Source organism: Opisthocomus hoazin, chromosome Z (genome assembly GCF_030867145.1).
Source record: "Opisthocomus hoazin isolate bOpiHoa1 chromosome Z, bOpiHoa1.hap1, whole genome shotgun sequence".
Classification (NCBI taxonomy): domain Eukaryota; kingdom Metazoa; phylum Chordata; class Aves; order Opisthocomiformes; family Opisthocomidae; genus Opisthocomus; species Opisthocomus hoazin.
Genome location: NC_134454.1, coordinates 88474141 through 88492778, shown reverse-complemented (window position 1 = coordinate 88492778; position 18638 = coordinate 88474141). Strand labels below are relative to the sequence as shown.

Here is an 18638-nt window from a genome sequence, read left to right as displayed (position 1 = left end):
AGGACAAGGGGCAATGGGCACAAACTGAGGCACAGGAAGTTCCGTCTGAACACGAGGAAGAACTTCTTCCCTCTGAGGGTGACGGAGCCCTGGCCCAGGCTGCCCAGGGAGGCTGTGGAGTCTCCTTCTCTGGAGATATTCAAGACCTGCCTGGACGCGGTGCTGTGCAGCTTGCTGTAGGTGACCCTGCTTCAGCAGGAGGGTTGGACTGGGTGATCCACAGAGGTCCCTTCCAACCCCTACTATTCTGTGATTCTGTGATTCTGTGATCCTGCAAACCATTACATCTCGACAGCTTTTTCGACCGGGCCCAAGATTAAACACCGCGCTGCAAAGCAGGAGGGATCGAGCAGGGGCTGCGCTCGTCGCACGGCCTTAGCTTATTGATTCCTGTATCGGGTAGATCTGTCAGGAGCGCGAGGAGATTTATTTTGGTGTTCCCTCTCTTCACCCCAGCATCCCTCCCACCCCAGCAAACGCCTTTCAGACGCCCTTCATCTCCGCCGCGCCGGTCCCCGCGCCGCAGCAGCAGCATCCCCGCCGCACACGGCGGGGGCCATCTCCGACCCGGAGGAGCCGAGCAGCAGAGACCCCACGGCGGAGGGTGCAGCGGACCGAGACCGGGCAGTTCGGTGCCCACCGCTCCCGTGATGGACTCCCATGGCTTTAGGACATCTCTCCAAGCTTCAGTCACAGGAACGGAGCTACTGAAGCCGAGGGAAATACAGGCAAGTCTCCTGTAGCTCTGAGCTCCCAGGCCAGCGACCGCTTCCAGGCTGAAATTTAATTAATCCTTCCCATCAATAAACACGGGCTCCTGGTGCTCGGTTCTGCAGGAACCTCCCGCAGAGAGCCACGGGGAGAGTCGCTCCTCGGGGCTGAACGCAGGTAAAGGCAATGCTTCTGCTCTCGTCTTGGCAAACAGCCTCTTCCCTTCCCTCCTGCAGCTCAAGCTACGACCCACAGGATCTGGTTCCCTGCTTTGCATCATCCAGGAGTGCGAGGTTTCTATCACAGCGTTGGGGATCTCCATGCCCTGCTCCTCTCTGAGACCCTCCACACACCCCGATGCCTACGGGCTGGGCTCCATACCATCCCCCCGGGAGAAAAAGCACATCAGAAGACCAGAGCCGGCAGATGGGATACCAGGGAAGCAGGAAATCGGGCGGCAAGCACCCACCCCAACAAAACCGGGCCGATCTCAGGGGAACGAGCTGCTCCCCAAACCTCACGATGGATACGGCCAGCGACAGGACCCGCTCAGCCTCCGAAGGATGCTGGAGAACAAGCGATGTCCTCAGCGACCTCGGTGCTGGGGTCTCCGGTCTTCGTACCCCAGAAAGCATCGCAAGCCTGTGTGCAGACACTGGCAAGCACTTGGACCTGTCGAAAAGCAGGCTGCAAAGTCGGAGGACTGCTGTTGCGAGCTCCTCTGAGTGAAGCTCTTGCTAATTACCACCGGCAGAGTCCTTTCCCCGGGCAGAATCAGACCCTCTTATGCCAGAGCTGCTTACAGCAGAGAGTCACAGGTTACTGTGGTCAAATCGATGAGCGCACTCCAGGTTTCTGAACCTGGGTTTTATCCTCCCAGCTTCACTCGAGCTGCCGATGTACAGCACATTGGGTACCCTGAGGGATCTAAGTAACCTGTTTTCACGATGAGTTTTCTCCCCCCTGAGATCCATCATGCCCTGACAACCTGGCTGTACCAAACAACAGCCACGCAACATGCTCAGGAGTGGATCATACACCTATTCCTCCAAAAATTGTGTTTATCAGACACCTTTAATCCCAGGATCCAGATGGAAAGCCACTGAGGAGACTGGCAGAGCTGCCACCAGCAAACGGCCAGAAGGCACCAAGTAGCCAGAAGGAAGGCGAAATCTCCGCCAGCCTGTGGGAAAAGCTGGAGGGAGAAGGGAAAACCAAAGGGAAGCAGCGTAAAAATGATCCCAGAGTCCTGGCTTGAACGGCAGTGAAACACACACAGTTTTGCCATGCATAGCACTGCATCGTGAGCGAGGGGAGCAGCATCGCTCAGCACTGCAAAGCCACCTCTGCCGCCCAAACCTGTCGCAGGAAAAAAAAGGAATTTTCCTCCTTCATGGCTAGGGCACTTGTGGCCAGACTAAATTACACTCAGGGGAAGAAAAAAGAAAGAAAAGAAAAATCAGACAGCGCTCATTAGTTCACGGAAAGAACAGAAAACAATGAAGAACTTGCTGACACTCGCAGAGGTTTTAAGCAGTGGGGGAAAGCCAGCCGCCCGCCCGCGGCCAGAGAGCCAGTTTGGGTAAATCAGCCGTGGCAGGGGGCTGCGAGCGGCCGGGCAAGGCGAGACGTGGGGAAAGGGCTCGTTTCCCAGCGGGACCCGGCACACGAAGCCGCTCCGGGCTGGGCGGTCTGCAGCCAGACGGCGAGCAGACAGTGCCCTGAACAAACACGGATCAGGACACGCGCCCCGCAGACACCGCACCCTCTCCCACCCGCCTGGACGCATTCGTCCGACGCGGCGTTCAGCTGGAAAAGCCCAGCTCCGTCTCTACGAAGGCACCCACCTGCGCCAAGCTGCCCGGGATAGACAGACGTGCATCGTAGCCGGTGTATTTTGCTGCACCTGTAGCCTCCATCCTGCTCCCTCTTCAGCCCTAGCCCTGCCAGCCGCGGTTTTCCAGCCGCACAGGCTGTTAATGGCTGACAACACATTGATTTACAACCAGCAGAATTATTTCCGTTACCTAAATAAAGCAGTTCCTAGAACGGATGACTCAGAAGCCTCTCCCCCAGCCATAAATCAGAGCAGAAACACAATACCTCATCGGTGCAAATCACTTTGCCCTTTCGGTTTGGCACCTACGATCTTTTCTTCTGAAAAAAGGATGAGAAGATCCTCTCTCTGCCGGGACTTTGTCGGAGAGCCGGCCCTTTGCTCCCCGGGATGCTGTGGGTCAGGACTTGGCCTGTGTTATCACTGGAGGGGCTGAACCAAGATAAGCAAAAGCAGGTTATTAAAAAAAAAAAATTAAAAACAAATATACAGAAACAGCTCTAGAAGTATTTCGTTGTGCCTGAGGAGCCCGCGCCAGGAATTTGCCCCAGAGGAGGTATGTGCAGCACGCGCCAGGAGGCAGAGAGCTGTCGAAGCGACTCCTTCGCCTCGCCCTTACCTTCCACGGGGCCCCACGAGGTACCCTGTCCCCTCAAAACACGGCACCGGGATCTCAGAATCACAGAATAGTAGGGGTTGGAAGGGACCTCTGTGGGTCACCCAGCCCAACCCCCTGCCCAAGCAGGGTCACCCAGAGCAGGCTGCACAGCACCACGTCCAGGCGGGGCTTGAATATCTCCAGAGAAGGAGACTCCACAACCTCCCTGGGCAGCCTGGGCCAGGGCTCCGTCACCCTCAGAGGGAAGAAGTTCTTCCTCATGTTCAGCTGGAGCTTCCTCTGCTTCAGTTTGTGCCCGTTGCCCCTTGTCCTGTCACTGAGCACCACTGAAAAAAATCTCGCAAAAGCGCTTGCGCTCATGTCTCTCGGAGATTAACCTCCCTCTTCATCCCTCGGCTCGCCAACTAATCTCGTCCAGTTTATTCTGTGGGACGGGGCTGGACCGCTTGCAGATCTGCACTCTCAGCTCGGGAAAGCAATGCAGACAGGCTTTAGGGAGAGGGGATAAAAAAAACAAACCTGTGTTTGCCTGCAGAAACCACTTTGTAAAAGGTTTCCACCCCCACTCCTCCCACCGCAGTCCCGCAGCGGTGGTCCCATGCCGCCGCAGCCCCAGCGCAGCGAGAAGGATGCTCTCCCGGTGAATGAGAGAGGAAAGGGGGTAAAACCATGCCGCGTGGAGCCCTGCCCAGGGGAGCTGCACCTCCAGCCGTGTCCCCTTGTCCCCACCGGCCTCGAGAGGAGCGCGCGGTCGGAGACATCCGCCGGCGAACAACCCTCTGGGAGGACGATGGCAGCCGTCGCCGAAGCGATGCTCCCCCGAGGCGCCGGAGCAAGCACGGCACGAGCAGGTACGCGGAGAGCATCACCTGCAACCCGTCATCAACGGCACGGGCTGTGCAAACCTCCGGGAGAATTAATCGTACGTGCAGGAGACCTGTCCAGACACCGTATTTCACCACGAGCTCTGCGGTATTTGGCCGCCTTGGCCCAAGGGGTCTAGGCAGCAAGGTCTTCTGGGAGATGTTCCTCTTCGAGGGCAGGCTGGAGCCACGTCTCGAGCCCAAACTGCTTCACCGCTCCAACAGACACAAGCCCTCGCTCATGGTCGGGTCTCCGTGGAGCACACGTCTGCCCCGCGTTATCTCGCAGCTCAGCCCCCCACGTCCCACCTGCCTGAGGAGCACGGCAGCTCCTTCCCAACGACGGCGACTCCGCACCCCAAACTTCAGCCCTTTCCTTGGCCTGACTCCCCGAAGAGCAAGGCCACAAGGTCCCACACCTGCAAAGAGACCCCGGAGACCAGGAACCCCACACGAACAACTCCACGTGGCAAAGCTCCCCCCTCTTCCACTCCGGGAAAAAGCTCTCGGCTGTTTTAACGCTTCCCGGTGATGCCGGGAGACCGCGGTGCGTGGCGACGGGATGCCAGCAGCCAGCAACGCTGAAAGCCAGCGGAAGAAATGTACCGGCAGCGTCAAAAATAACGCGGGAGATTTTCTAGAGAATTAAAACAAAAATGTCCTAAGTCCTGGTCTTAAAATAGCCCGAGCAAAACCAAAACACGCTGCCGGTGACTTTTAGCCATCCAGATAATAGATGGGGAATAAAAGGCTTTGCTGGACCACTGCTGAAGCTTGCTCTGAGTATAATTACCTACTACGCTAACGAGATTACGTGGATTAGCTGTATTTTAAGGGAACCTCAGTAAACTGGACAGCCTTTCTAGGCAGGCTTTTGGCGCTACACAGAATAATACCGGAAAGACACCAAACCAGGAGGCTATTTTTAGAAAGCATTCCGCTAAATAACCTAGGTGGAGAGAGATCGCATGGCAACAGAGGTGCGTTAACGCGGGCAGTAGCTGAACGAACGAACGTTGCAGAGAAAAATGGCTTCATCCCCGGTTTCTCTCGGCTGAGCTGCACAAGAAATTAATTCAGCCGGGCGCGAGGTTGTGTTCCGTCGATGCCGTGTTGTGAAAAGGACTCGGACGTCGGAGGGGATGAGCGACACAGGACGCGCTCTGCGAGGAGAGGACAAACGTGAGGCCAGGATGATGCGGGATGAAGGCGCCGGGGTTTGCGCCCGGTGCCCTCGAGGGTGCTCCCCCAGCCCGACGGAGGGGACGAGCCCCGGGTCCCCTCCCCAGCCGCAGACAGGGCACGTGCCTGGGAAGGTGTCCCCCGACCGTGTCTGAAATCAGATCTCATCATCGTCACGGTGTCCTTCACCAGGTGGGATGCAGCAGCTACGTCCCACGCAGAGCGCGCGGTGGCAGGTCACCGAGGCGCGGACAGACTCGGGCTCGGGTCTGTTTTACGGTCATTGCGCTCTTGCTCAGAAAACCCAACGCTCATGTGCTCACTCGTATTTTCTTCCAACTATCCTCAGGATTTAAGAGGAACTCTCAGAAAATACGGCTGTTTTCATTGCTTTTTGTCCTTGGAGCTCCTGCAAAATACCCAGCAACTTCCAAATAAACCAGACACCACGCTGCCCAAAGCACTTTACTCTTCTTTTCCAGGACGGATCAAAGTTGGACCCTGGACATTTTAATCCCAGTGTTCTATCCAGCCGCATCTCCACACCTCCTCTCTCGTTGTGACTCGTCAGTAAAACCCAGTTAGGGATTAAACATCAGAGCAGCACAGCAAAAGGACGGCCCCTACCCCAGGCAGCTCACAGCCTGGCATCTTTACCTCCCACCCCAGTGAAGCGACCAAAATAACTCATCAAAAAGTCATTTTAATTGCCTTGCCAGTGGTTCGCACAAACTCCAGCTAATGCTTGAGGTTAAAAAATGAACTGAGCCTTAAACAGCAAATTCTCCTCCATTCCTCCCACTTCTACCCTTAAATTTCAATGGGGCCGTGGCAACGGGGGGGAACAGATCCAGCCAGTCGTCCAGCTCTCGTACCCGGCTCCTCTGCGACAAGGAGCGAGCTCAACGCTGCTGGGCTTGCTCCGCCGCGGGCTCTCGTTACAGGCACAGGTCTGTTCTGGGACACACCACCCTAGATCCAGCTAAGACGGTTATGAAGTCAATATTCTTCATGCCAGACATGGTCTTAACCAGGATGAGAAAATGGAGAGGGTGCAACCGTGCACCTCGGTCCTCCAGAGCCGCGGGAAGACGCGCTCCATCCCACGGAGCAGACCCAGGGGGCTGCTGAAGGTTTGGGCTGGTCGCTCTGTTTTCCAATCCAATGCTTTAAACGCGGGTCCAGAGCGTCAGCCCACCCTATGCTTTGTTGGGAGCAACGTAATTAAGGTTCTCTGCACCAGCGTGGGCTCGAGACCACCAGCGGCCAGCGTTTAGCCAAGTACTGCTCCCAAACACCCCATCTGCTCTGCACAGGGCCACAAACTAGCGATCAGGATGGAGAAATTTCACAGCCTTCATCCATCTCTTGACTTCTGGCTCCAGCGGGCGGCAAGATACCCATTTCGCAAAAGGAATCACGCCAAGAAGGCCCGGCTGAGTGGTTTGGGTTGCAAGACTCGAGTCTCAGACACCCACTTTTTTTTTTTCCCCCCTTTCAATATCTATTGCTCGAAAAAATGCCTCTGTTTCCAAAGCATTTCGCAGATCTTACAGTGCTTCACTGGGATAAAGGAAAGCTGGCAAAAATATTACAGCAATAAAGATTATTTTTTCTGCCTGAGCAGTAGCAGGCACATGAGATTTATTCAGATAAAAGAGGCCAGCACAGGAGATGAGCTCATATTTCAGGATGTTAACCTAAATCACGAGGAGATTTGGAGACTCCACAGGGAATGGGCATCCTGCATCCCCCTCGGGGGAAGCCCCGCGCTGAAAGCGGCATCCCCGTACCCTTCCCAGCGTCTGCAGGGCTTTCTGCCCTCCTCAGCCTCGCAGCAACGCCGGAACGAAACCGGGAGCGCCGTGCAAAAGTACGAACCCGCACTCCTCCGTAGGGGAAAAGGAGAAGTTTTCCAGACTTCGCCATCACAGTTTCTCCCTAGTTTGTTCAGCTACTGAGTTAATCCTGCGACTGCTACCGGGATCACAGAATCACACAGGATCCCAGCACAGTCAGGGTTGGCAGGGCCCTCTGTGGGTCACCCAGTCCAACCCCCTGCCCAAGCAGGGTCACCCAGAGCAGGCTGCACAGCACCGCGTCCAGGCGGGGCTTGAATATCTCCAGAGAAGGAGACTCCACAGCCTCCCTGGGCAGCCTGGGCCAGGGCTCCGTCACCCTCAGAGGGAAGAAGTTCTTCCTCAGGTTCAGCTGGAACTTCCTCTGCTTCAGTTTGTGCCCGTTGCCCCTTGTCCTGTCGCTGGGCACCACTGGAAAGAGTCTGGCCCCATCCTCCTGACACCCACCCTTGAGACATTTAGAGGCATTTCTAAGGTCCCCCCTCAGCCTTCTCTTCTCCAGGCTGAACAAGCCCAGCTCCCTCAGCCTCTCCTCGTAGGAGAGATGCTCCAGTCCCCTCCTCATCCTCGTAGCCCTCCGCTGGACTCTCTCCAGCAGCTCCTCATCTTTCTTGAACTGGGGAACGGACATCTGCCGTGCCTAAAATCGAGCGGGTATTTCAGGAGCCAGCGCGGCCGTCTCATTACCCTCCAAATTTTTGTTTTCTTTATGGACAAGCAGAATGAGCCCCTGTCTAATAACCAGAGCAGATAAGACCCAGGTGAAGCTGGAATGCGAGACAAGCTGAGAAGTCGGTACTACCAACCGCTGGTATCGTTTGGCAAACGTAAAGCCCACCAGGACGCCCTCCGAGGTTTCCCTGCCCCTTCTTCAAGCGAGAAAGGAGATGGCTCAGCGATGACACTGCGCACAGCCACAACTTTGAGCTTTATTTTCCTAAAAGACTCTCACCAAATTTCGCATTTCCTTGTTCGCCTCTGTGACCAAAGGACCCCAAACTGACCTCAGGTGTAAAGCAAACACAGGGGGAAAAAAGATAATAAAAAAAGAAGAGAAACGTGTGTAAGAATTGTGGGCTTTGCACTAAAACTGATCTCATTGATGTTCAGCGGCACGGGCGTGCGGGAGTGAGGAACACCGCTGCCGGCACAGCTGCGCACACATCTGGCCCCGTCCTGCAGCATCCCCTTCAACCCAGCAGTGACCCCGGGAGCAAGGAGAGCGGCCCCCTCTCCACCCCGCAAGCATTTTCTCCCGCTTCTCAAGGGTTTTCTTTTTTGCCTCCCCCATAAACCCGCTTCCCCACCAGCTCCCTGGCCATTCCCCGCTCCCAGCTTTCCTCAGCAAGGCGATGAGCCTCGCCTGCCATCACGGACACGGCAGCAGCCTGCTCCGTGCTTACGGCCTTCCTAAAAGCACGGAATTAGTTCTAATTTATGGGATTTCTGACCACACTCAGCCTGGGAGATACGTGGAAGGGAACTCTGTCTGGCCTGCTCATTGCAGGCTCTGGGGAAAGGCTTTCTCAAACTGATGCAACCTCAATTAAAAAAAAAAAATCAAAAAGAGGGAGAAAACAGAATTCCCAGAGAGGAGAAAAACTGTAATTCTTATAAGAAATCATCTGCAATAGTCTCCCGGGTCAGATTCATTGCTTATAGAAGAGACGCCAAGCAGTCCCGATGTTTCAACCTGCAATACTGACAGAAACGCAAAGAAAGAACTTCTCCTTCTCCTTGATCTCATTTTCACTGGAACCGGTCCCAGCTCAATCGCATCCCGATAAGCCCAGCGTCTCCCCTCTGTCATTGAGGTCATTTTAAGCTGGGACCTATTTCCACACTCGCCTTTCCAGCCCTGCCTCCTCCCAGCAGGCAAGGGTTTCATTTCCCTTTACCCAAAGGCGCTTTCTAACAGCTCAAGACCTTCCGTATTTCAGGGGACGGGGCAGGGGGAGTTAACAGCGCACGTGGCCCCGCTGATACCCCACCTTGCTCGCAAGCGGGATCCAGCCTGAGTTTCCTCCCAATTCCTCTCCTCCATAAATTCCCGGACCAGGAGCACGTGCTTGAGGAGCTACTGGAGAGAGTCCAGAGGAGGGCTACGAGGATGATGAGGGGACTGGAGCATCTCTCCTACGAGGAGAGGCTGAGGGAGCTGGGCTTGTTCAGCCTGGAGAAGAGAAGGCTGAGAGGGGACCTTAGAAATGCCTCTAAATATCTGCAGGGTGGGTGTCAGGAGGATGGGGCCAGACTCTTTTCAGTGGTGCCCAGAGACAGGACAAGGGGCAATGGGCACAAACTGAAGCAGAGGAAGCTCCAGCTGAACATGAGGAAGAACTTCTTCCCTCTGAGGGTGACGGAGCCCCGGCACAGGCTGCCCAGGGAGGCTGTGGAGTCTCCTTCTCTGGAGATATTCAATACCCACCTGGACGCGGTGCTGTGCAGCCTGCTCTGGGTGACCCTGCTTGGGCAGGGGGTTGGGCTGGGTGACCCACAGAGGTCCCTTCCAACCCCAACCATTCTGTGATTCTGTGACTCTGTGATACCCCTGTCTCCTTCCAGAGGGACTGGCGGCATCATGGCCATGAAAGGGAGAGCTGGGGAAGGGGGAACAACGCCTTGCAGCAAGGCTCGTGCCCCCGCAGCCGCCGGTACGCTGCCTTTCCCCCGCCCCGCCGCGCTTGCACGCAGGGACAAGCCTCTCCCAGGGTCTGGAGATGATCTGCAGAGTTTCCTTTAGGAAGGGATTTCAGAGTCCTCCAGAGGGAAGCAGCTTGTAGTAGGAAACATGAAATTTGATTAGGCTTTTTATCTTCATTTACAGAGCTAATTGTTGCAGGTGTATCAGTTACCGCGTAATTAACACTGTTGTAAAATCCCATGTAGCCAAGAACCGACTCGTGCAAACAATCCGAGCAGCTGGGACAGGCGGACACCAACAGGTACCACCCAGGGGGCTGTTTGCCCTTCCCTGAATCCCAGAGGGATCCGAACGTGAAGCTGAGACACAGCCGAGCCGCTTCCCTGGGAAGCCGTACGGACCCGGGAAGTCTCCCATCACTCAGCCTGGGGGTAAGACAGCAGCTCGGAGCAGTCCCGGGCTGGGAGCGCTCTCCCCATCGCAGCGCAGCCCGGAAAACCAGCGGAGCATCCCTGCCAGCGACCCGACGGACGAGCGCACACCCGGCACCGCTTCTCACGCCGCCACGGATGCTCGCGGCAGTGCCCCGGGAAGCTTTTCCCTCGAGTTCCCTCGCTCCTTCCGAGGATCAGCACGCCGAGAGCCGTGCAGTGCTGGGCTGCTGCGGCGGCGTGGGCTGGCCAGCCTCCTACAGAGATGACTGTTGTGTGTAATATAGAAACCGAGCCGCTTGTTCCGAGCGCGACCACGCCGGCTGCTTTTTAAAGACAGGCTGAGCTCGGATGCAAAGCGCCGCAGCAACAAGCAGGGCTCATTCCCCCCGCAGCCTCCAAGCCAGGGGAAGTTTTCAGGAGGGAGATACTTGGGAGCTCGTCCTGCTCCTCCTGACCAGCAACGTCACGCTGGCACCTTTCAGCGGGGCTGAAATCGGCTCCTGCGAATCCTCGCACGCAATTCCGTCCCTGGAAAGCCCTCGGAGCAGATTTAACCTCGCCCTGGCACGGATCACGGGAAACGCACGGAGGCTTCCCGGGGCCAAGCTTGCAGCGGTCGGTTAGGAGGGGAGCAGGAAGGTGTCGGGGCACAAAAGCAGAGATTAGGTGCTTAAACCTGCAAAAATAATTCAGACTGTCTGAAGTATGTGATTTTTTCCTGTGGCGGTGTCAAAAACACTCAAAGACCGTTTGCTGGCCGTTCGCGGGCCGTAAGCGCTGAATTTCACTCTCTGCTACGCGTTCAGCTGCACCGGTAGAAGGCAGGTAACATCTTGCTGCTATTCATCACGTACCTGGAAAGGCAAATAAAAACCCTGCAACGCAAATGACTCGTGAATAATCAACACCAAACCCAGGGAACACACCGGCCCGTCTTTCGGATGAAGAGCTGCTGCTGGCACGTGGAGTAGCTCACGTCCCGGCGCGAACTGCCCACGGAGCAGCAGGAGATCTACGTGGCGAGGGGGAAGCCAAAACGAGCTGCCATGTCGAATGCAAGTCCTCTTCCATCGTAGCTTCTTTCCGGGCTGCTCACATACCCTACAAGCCCAAAATCACGGCAGCGGTGCCTGAATTTAAAAAGGGCAATTTTTACAAAGCCAAAAGTAGTCATTGGCATCCCTGAGAGTATGGGGTTCACTTAAAACATCTACCAAAGATCCCAAAAGTTAAAAAAACAGCCAAGCAGCAAGAGTTAAATCAGAGAAAAGCCATCCTGGCAGAAAAAAGGGATGTGGAAAATGCGTGGAAACACGATCTCCCTAAAGGCACAGGAAAGGAAGAGGAAAAAGGAACGTCCAGGGTCAGTGACTGATGAGGACCTCTCAAGGAATCCGTTAAATCCCAACAGCCAACAGAAACAACTGTAAAGTACGGCAGCTTTTGAGCGTGCTGGGAACGGAGAATGAGACAGCTGCCAGATTCACTCTTAGGGACCGCTGGTAAAATCAGAAGTGAGCACCTGCGCTGCCGGCGGGATACAACAGTCACCAGAGAGGACGGGCGAAACTCAGTCCACAGATTGACCCCGCGCACCCCGTTGTGCACAAGCAAGGTCCTTGCCGACAAGCTCCTGTATAACCTGCCTTCAAACCCCTCCACGACAGGGACGCCGGTATTGCCGAACACCCGCTGAAATAAAGCCTTTCAGAAACAACCGGGGAAACTCAGGGCGCCTGCGCGGTCGCAGCATTTTAAGGAAGGCTGAAAGGCGAAGGGCAGGAGCAGCCGGCAACCCGGGGTCCGCTCCGGCTAGAACAGCGGGACAGAAATTTCAGGTCAACACACGAACTGGAGACTAAAAATAGAATTCAATCAGCCAGCCGAGTTTCCTGGAATTAGGTCTATGCCTTGATGCGGCGTTTGCCCAAATTTCTCCAAAAGCACGTAATATTTTGAGGCTAAATCTCACACCGGGTGTCACCGCTCAGTCTCCTCTGTGTTTCCTTCTGTGGGGTTATATTAAATATAAACCCATAACACAGCAAAAAGCAGTAACTAACGGATGGCTGCTTGATGACACAGTCACGTGGAGACCCACATCGCCTCGGTGGAGGTCACAGTCCGACAGACCACGCCGTCACGCGGCGAAGTAATACCCGAGGCCAGAAAAGGGATCTCTGCCCGAGGCGGAAAAGGATTTGGGATGAGCGTGGGGCACCTCTCCCGCACACGCCGTCAGACCAAAGCCAGGGCAAAAGGAGGTGGTCCCTGCAGGCGCAATGGGAAACACGTCCATGAGAAGATGGAAAGCAAGCTCCCGCCAACGCATTGCCAAGGTCACGGCTGCACCCAGACCCGCACCCGGGCAACACGGTGACACCAGCGAAGCCCCAAGGCTGGCCACAAAAACCGCACGCGACGGAGCCGGAGCCTCTCAGCGCGGGGTTACGGGACCTTCAGCCTCCCGAGAAGCGGGTGAAGAGGTGACCCCACCACTGCGGGCGAGGAGCTGCGAGGGACGAGTCCCCTCTGCGACAAGGGCACAGCAACATCCCCCCTCTGCAAGCCACAGCCAGCTAAGTTCAACCTTGAAACGAGATAGCATCTCCCCAGGGTGAGAGCAATTAAACGTTGGCACGAGGTAGGGGAGGGAGGGAGAGGGGAGGGCTCACCATGGCTTAGAGCCGTTAAATCAGAATCAACGGGCTGGTTTTTAACCCGGCCTTCCGTGTCTGCAGGAGGATGAGCTGCAAAGGAACAGGCTGCCCAGGGAGGCTGTGGAGTCTCCTTCTCTGGAGATGTTCAAGCCCCACCTGGACAAGGTCCTGTGCAGCCTGCTCTGGGTGACCCTGCTTGGGCAGGGGGTTGGGCTGGGTGACCCACAGAGGGCCCTGCCAACCCCGAACATTCTGTGGGAGCTGCCCATAACCCCAGTTTGGCGGGGAGTAGCTCAGAGCGGAGACTTTCGGATGCCCAGGCGAGGGCAAACTAATCGCGTCCACCCAAACAGCTTCACCTGCAAGCAAGCGAGCTGCCTCACGCCACCTGGAAAATCCAGAGGCAATTTCATCTCTTAACGCAAATTCCGGCGATTTTACCTCATCCAGTTGCCCAGCACCTTCCCACCTCCATTCTAGGCATAAAGAAGAGATAAACGGAGACCACTCGCACGAAGCGCTCAAGCTGGAGAGCTTGAGGTTGTCCGAGACGCTCACAGCTCCACGTCCTTTCTGAACACAGGCTGCTGGATCGGGATTTCAGCCCTCATCGCTCCTCGCTGCCGGGCTGGGCTCGGTGGGAGGAGGGTGGAGGGCTGCGGTGAGCCCGACCTCTCCCTGCCTTGGCTCCAAGGCCAGGCAGAAGCTCGCAGCGGTGGCTCTCCCAAGCCCCGGGGAATCGATGGGACGTGGGTTACCACATCCCTTCACCCTCTCCTCTTCTGCAGGGAGCGGGAACGCTGACGCTCACTTGCTGGGGGTGAGATTTAGCTTCAAAATATCCCGTGCAACTCCAGCCCCGGCTCCTGCGGGATCCTCGCTACGATCCTGGGCTCCCTTTCCCTGCAGCCCTTCGCACGCGCACCTCCACGGGGCTTCCGCGTGCTTCAGCCCGACGGACGGCTGTCCGTGCGGAAGGAGGGACGCGCACTGCGAATCCGAGCCTCAGCTGCGTCCCTCCGTCGTGACCGAGGCGGTGAAAAAGATGTCAGCGTCCCCAGGCCTTGTGCCACCAGAGGCTGGGCTCCTGCTGCAGACCGGGAGCAGCGCTCGGCGCTTCCTGGGAAGTTCCCAGCACCAGGTAGGATTCGCCGTGCTTAATTAACAGCGAGAAGCAGACAATAGAGAGCCGAGCGCGGGGACCAAGCCCCCCACAGCAGCAGCCAAGCGTTGTCTGTCCAAAGCCAAGCCAGCTGCTTCATCGGGAGAAACCCTCGATGCCGCACATCCCCCTCCCCGGCCACGAGAGGCTCGAGGGACGGGCGGCAGAGGTATCCCAACACCTCCGACACCCCGAAAAGGCTGAGCTGCGGATGCTCGCCGGACCCGGGGGACCCCTCTCCCCTAACCCACCTCACTCCTCAGGGCTGGGGGACGTGGCCGTGGGGGGACAGCCTGTCAGAGCCCTTTTTCCCCAGCTTTTTCGGTACGCACGCTACACCGGCCCGGGATGGATCCTCGTTCACCATGCACCCAGCGCGCCCGATGCCGTCAAAGCCCGGACCATCGCCGCCTGCCATCTCAGCCCCGAGGGTCTGCTGCGGGTGAGGGGTACAGAAATACAACCAAGAGCAAACACAGCCCGCCTCGGAAGGGGGAAAGAGGGAGAGGAGCAGGCTTCCCCTCTGCGGACACAGGGCAGGGGGCCAGGGACCTGCCGGGCACACCGCCGCCAGCTTGGTCGTGTGCGGATTGAGCTGTGCAAGCCCACAAGTCTGTAGGTATATACACATACAGCACGTATATGAAAATAAAAAGCACGTATATACTTAAAGGCAGCACATATATATCCACAAAAAGCACGTATATGCACATAAGAAGCACGTATATATCCATAAAAAGCATGTATATACTTAAAGGCAGCACATACATATCCACAAAAAGCACGTACATACCGATAAGAAGCACGTATATACCCATAAAAAGCATGTATATACTTAAAGGCAGCACATATATATCCACAAAAAGCACATACATACCGATAAGAAGCACGTATATACCCATAAAAAGCACGTATATACACACAAAAGCACGTATATACCCATAAAAGGTATGTATATACTTAAGAAGCACATATATACTCACAAAAAGCACATATATGCACATGAGAACGTATATACCCACACGAAGAATGTATATACACACAAGAAGCACATATATACTTAAAAGAAGCACGTATATACTTAAAAGAAGTATGTATATACCCACAAAAAGCATGTATATAACCACAAAAAGCACGTATATACCCATAAGAAGCACATACATACCCATAAGAAGCACGTGCATACCCACAAGAAGCATGTATATACCCATAAAAAGCATATACATGCACATAAGCGCGTATATATACATATAAGAAGCACATATATATCCACAAAAAGCATGTATCACGTATTTACCCATAAGAAGCACGTATATACCCACAAGAAGCACATATATATCCATAAAAAGCACATATATACCCACAAGCATGTATATACCCACAAGAAGCACATAGATACACATAAAAAGCACATATATACATATAAAAAGCACATATATACCCATAAGAAGCACGTATATACCCACAAGAAGCACATAGATACATGTAAAAAGCAGGTATATGCCCATAAACAGCAGGCAGGTACCCATACAAAGCAGGTATATACACACAAAAAGCACACAGACACATATAAGCAGCAGACAGACAGACAGACAGACGCAGCGCACCTAGGGACACAAAAAGCCGGTCTGTGCCGATGCCGCCCGCAGCACGGCGGGGAGCAGCAGGTGCCGGTGCCTTCGCCCGCCCCTCGGGCAGCGAGCCGGGGCTGCCGAGCCCGCCGCTCCGGGAGGAGGAGGAGGAGGAGGAGGAGGGGGGGGGGGGGGTCTCCGACGGGCAGAGACCCGGGGAAGGGCGAGGCGACCCCGGCGGCACCGGTTGCGGGGACCGGGACGGGTGCGTGCCCCCTCCCCGCTCCCGCACCGGCCTCCCCCCGCACAGCCCCCCGGCCCCGGGCAGAAGGTGGGGGGGGGGGGGGGGGTCGGGGATGCGCGGCGCTTACCGGGGCCGCTCCGCCATGGCCCGGCTCGGCTCGGCTCCGCGCACCGGCACCGCGCGCCCGCCCCCGCCGCTGACGTCACCCGCCGGCCGCCGCGCGGGGGCCACCTGCGGGGGGAGGGGCGGGGAGGGGAGGAGCCGCCCGGGGGGGTCCGGTACCCCGAGGGGACCCGGTGCCCCCTCACCGTCCCCGGGAGGAGATGCCCGGGGGGTCCGGTACCCCGAGAGGGGATCCGGTACCCTCGGCCGTCCCCACTGTCCCTGGGAGGAGATGCCCAAGGGGATCCACTGTCCCCAGTAGAAGCCACCTGGGAGAGATCCAGTACCCCGAGAGGGGATCTGGTGCCCCTGGCCATCCCCACTGTCCCAGGGAGGAGATGCCCAAGGGGATCCAGTTCCCCCAGCCATCTCCACCATCCCCGGGAGGAGATGCCCAAGGAGATCTGGTACGCCGGCTGTCCCAGGGAGGAGACACCCAAGGGGATCCGGTACCCCGAGGGGATCCAGTACCCTCAGCCAACCCAGCTGTCTCCAGTAGGAGCCACCTGGGAGGGATCCGCTACCCCGAGAGGGGATCCAGTACCCCTGGCTGTCCCCACCATCCCCAGGAGGAGTCACCCGGGGGGGATCCGGTACCCCTGTAACCACTTTCCCTGGGGGGAGATGCCCAAGGGGATCCAGTACCCCCGGCCATCTCCACCATCCCCAGGAGGAGCTGCCCAAGGGGATCTGGTACCCCGAGATGGGATCCAGTACCCCCAGCCATCCCCACTGTCCCCAGTAGAATCCACCTGGGGGAGATCCAGTACCCCGAGAGGGGGTCTGGTACCCCTGGCCATCCCCACTGTCCCTGGGAGGAGATGTCCGAGGGGATCCAGTACCCCCGGCCACCCCCACCATCCCAGGGTGGAGCCACGTGGGGGGGGATCCAGTACCCCGAGAGGGGATCTGGTACCCCTGGCCATCCCCACTGTCCCTGGGAGGAGATGCCCAAGAGGATCTGGTTCCCCTGGCTGTCCCAGGGAGGAGATGCCCGAGGGGATCCGGTACCCCCGGCTGTCCCCACCATCCACGCCATCATCCCACCAGCCTGCGAGCTCACCCTGGGGCCAGCTTTGGCCCCCAGGAGCCCACTGCGTCCCGGTGTCTGTCCCCCCAAAGTCTGACCCCGCTGAAGCCCCAGGCCTTTCCCAAGAACGGTGTCACGGGTTTGGGGCAGAGCCCCAAGGGCTGCTAGGGTTGAGGCAGCTGAGGCATCTCCCCCCCAGTGACAGGACCCGCTGCCTGAAGGGGAAAAAAAATCACTCTATGCTGTATTTACAGCGTGAAAGAGCAATTAAAGGAAGCTGCTTCAACAGTCGAAGTGGAGGAAGCGCGACGGTTTGATGGTTATTGATCCCCTCCAGACAAGCGTGCTGCTTCCTAAGAGCTGGAGGCACCGAGCCTCCTTCGTTAGGGCTGGAGGCACCAGGCTTCCCTCGTCTTCTGCGGGGGAAACGGCGAGAAAAATTAATAAAAGAGAAAACAGTCCGGTAAATTAAACAGCCAGAGAATGACACAGGGGGAAATGAAAGTGTACAAATAATTTTTGGTGGTACAGAGATCTGTGAGAAGACCACTCTCCCGCTGTCTAAAATTAAAATGAATGTTGCCATCCCGTTACCCCTTGAGCAGGAAGGCACTGAGGTGGTGCCCGGCAGCGCCACGGGGAAAAATCAGAGGGAGGAAAGAGGAATACCAACAGCTTTTGTCAAAACCTCGCGAGGGAACTGATTTTTTGCGCCCGGCATCGCTGCGAGCTCAGGCGCCGCGGTTGGTACGGGTTGGGTTTGGGTGTGGAGGCTGGATGGAAACAGCGCTTTGGAAAACCCAGGCAGCTCTCAGCATCTTGCAGGAGCTCGGCAGCCATCCCCGGAGCGAAGAGCAAGCAAAACCAACCGAAAGACTCTGGCAGTGCCGCGGACGGCGTCGCGGAGCAGCTCGCACACCGACCTCGCAACAAGCACCGTGGCGTGACAGGATCGGGCGCAAACGCTGACGAGATTAAGGTGCCTCCGTCCAAACGGGGTGATTGCACGGCAGTAACTCCGGGCCGGTGCAGCTCGTCGTCATCGTGACGCTGCCAGCGGATGGAAACGCCGTGTTTACGGCACGCGTTGTCGGTGCGACGCGCGCTGTACGCCACGAATTGCAGGTCTGGGCGCTTGCGGCTGTGTCATGGTGTCGTGGCGCAGACAGACAGACGGACGTCGTCGGAGATCCGCTGCTCTCCGGCACGAGGTGGGTGCGAGGAGGCGTCTTTCCAAGCAGGATGAAGAGAGACGGGCTGATAACACGATAAGCGACTTAATTAACCCCTGTGGCATCGTCACGCGCCAGGAGTTGCGTCCCTCTCGCACAGCGCGGAGAAGCCAAGCCCTCCAAAACCCGCCTGAGTGCTTACATTAATTACCCGGTGATTGGCGAGGAGGGACGCGGCGCGCTTGATCAGCGCAGCCAGCGCCGCGGCCCGAAGCACGCGCCAAGAACGGGAGTGGTAAGAACCTCTCTTTGCCCACCCTGCCATAAACCGGGGTTTTAATCCTCTCTCCCTTCCCCGCGTGAGACGGTCGAAAGCCCCAGTACGGAAAACGCAGAACGGCGCAGCGTTAGTCCAGCCTAAAACCCGGCAACTCGGCCGTCCCGCTGCGGGCTGGGGATAGCGGGTGCCTCCAGGAGGAGGGTGCTTC

At 56.9% G+C, this 18638-nt stretch overlaps 1 protein-coding gene across 6 annotated transcripts in view; it reads right to left on the bottom strand.

Annotated features, from left to right (window-relative positions):
• The window catches only part of LOC142358900 (mitogen-activated protein kinase 4-like), a 50064-nt gene extending 34062 nt beyond the window's left edge, over positions 1–16002 (bottom strand). Inside the window, exons 1-3 of one of the 6 annotated variants that reach the window (XM_075411453.1) lie at positions 15914–16002; positions 2559–2980; positions 1784–1906 (exon numbers count right to left, since the gene is read on the bottom strand). The gene's annotated coding sequence lies outside the window, so the exon portion shown is untranslated. Of the gene's footprint in view, positions 1–1783; positions 1907–2558; positions 2981–14222; positions 14408–15913 lie in introns of all 6 variants that reach the window. The other 5 variants (XM_075411454.1, XM_075411456.1, XM_075411458.1 and 2 more) reach the window with 5 other exon arrangements.
• Positions 16003–18638: the final 2636 nt, after the last annotated feature.